The sequence below is a fragment of the Elephantulus edwardii genome, unplaced genomic scaffold, assembly GCF_000299155.1.
Source record: "Elephantulus edwardii isolate Elephantulus edwardi_28Jun2011 unplaced genomic scaffold, EleEdw1.0 scaffold00065, whole genome shotgun sequence".
NCBI classification, from domain to species: domain Eukaryota; kingdom Metazoa; phylum Chordata; class Mammalia; order Macroscelidea; family Macroscelididae; genus Elephantulus; species Elephantulus edwardii.
In genome coordinates this window covers 7475083-7476966 of record NW_006399815.1, presented here as the reverse complement: position 1 = coordinate 7476966, position 1884 = coordinate 7475083, and positions in this window count along the sequence as shown.

Genomic DNA, 1884 nt, shown 5'->3' with positions numbered 1-1884 from the left:
CCCTTCTAAACCCAGCCTGGACTTCTGGCAGTTCTCTGCTGATGTGCTGTTCCAGTCGTTTTTGGATAATCTTCAGTAGAATCTTGCTTGCATGTGAATTCAATGAGGTTGTTCTATAGTTTCCACACTCTGTTCAGTCACCCTTCTCTGGAATGAGAACAAATATAGATCTCTTCTAGTCATTGGTCAAGTGGTTGTACTCCAAATTTCCTGGCACAACTTGGTCAGCATGTCCAGGGCCACATCTGTTAGTTGAAATACGTCAATTGATATACCATCTATTCCTGAGACCTTACTTTTTGCTATTTCCTTCAAAGCAGCTTGAACTTCTTCCTTCATCACAGAAATTCTTCTGTGTCTGCCAATATTATAAGTGGAGCTCTGGTGGCAAGAAGCTACACTGCAATCCCAGAAGCCACTAACTGCTATGCACAAAAAAGGATGAGCAGTCTCCTCCTGTGTGGTTAAGTGCCTCTGAAAACACGCTGGAGGGTCAGCTGTGGGTCAATTAGGACTCTCTGGTACACAACAAGAATTTAATATAGCTAATCTTTGGATACAGTGTATTTTAAATTTGTGGAACATGGTGTCCTTCTGCAAGGACTGGTCTCTCCTGGCAGCATGTCTAAAGTATGTGAGATGGAGCTTCACAGTCCTTCTCTCAAGAGAACAATTTGGTTTCATCCTCTCCAGGACAGATCTATTTGTTCTCTTGGTGTATTAAAAACTCATCTCCAGCTCTAAGTAATGTTTAATTTGAGTATTTTATTTATTAGGAATTAGGAAATGTAGGAAGGAGTTTCAGTCTAATTAAATTTTCCCTGACACAATAGTTCATCTTGATTTACTAGTTCACTTCTTAGTTGAGCACAAAGAAAAATTGGAGAGGTTACCTGCAGTTTTTGGACTGATTCATGTTCTGGTGAGCCAACAGGAAGTTGGATTAAGGGTGTTGTCATTGCTCAAACTACTAATAAGAAAAAAAATATTCTTCTATATTTCATTGACTATGCAAAGGCATTTAACTGGGTGACTCACAACAAATTGTGGCTAACCTTGAGGAAAATGAGAATTCCAGAACATTTGATTGTGCATATGAAAAACTTACAGGTGGAACAGGAAGCAATTCTTTGAACAAAGAGGGGGAAAACTTCATGGTTCAAAGTCAGGAAAGGAGTACATCAGTGATGCATCCTGTCCCCATAACTTTTCGATATATATGCAGAACAGATCATTTAGTAAGCAGGGATTTATGAGGAGAAAGGTAGCATCAGTATTGGAGAAAGACTTATTAACAAGCTATGTTATGCAGATGACACAAATTTGCTTGCTGAAACTGAAGAAGACCTGAAGCACTTACTGCATAAAATCAAGGACTGTAGTCTTCAATATGGATTGAAGCTTAACATCAAGAAGACAAAGATTCTCATCACTGGGCCATTTGGCAGCACCATGAAAGTTGGAGAAGAGATTAAGGTTGCTAACAAATACAGCTTGCTCAGCTCCACAATCAACATTCTCAGCACCAGCAGTCAGGAAATCAAGGGAAATTGCATTGGGAAAATCTGCCATCAGGGACCTCTCCAGAGTACTGAAAAGCAACAATGTCAGTCTAGAGACTAAGGTGTGCCTGATCCAGGCCATGGTCTTTGCATGCATGGTCTTTGCTATGCATCAGAGAGCTGGACAATGACTAAGGATGATAGAAGAAAATCAATGCCTTTCAATTGTGGTGCTGGAGAAGAGTGTTGAACATATCATGGACTGCCAAGAAAACAAATAAGTCTGACCTAGAGAGGGTGAAATCAAGTTTCTCCTCAGAGCCTAGGATTTTGAAGCTCCATCTGACATCCTTTGGATAAGTGGCCAGGAGGGACAAGTCCT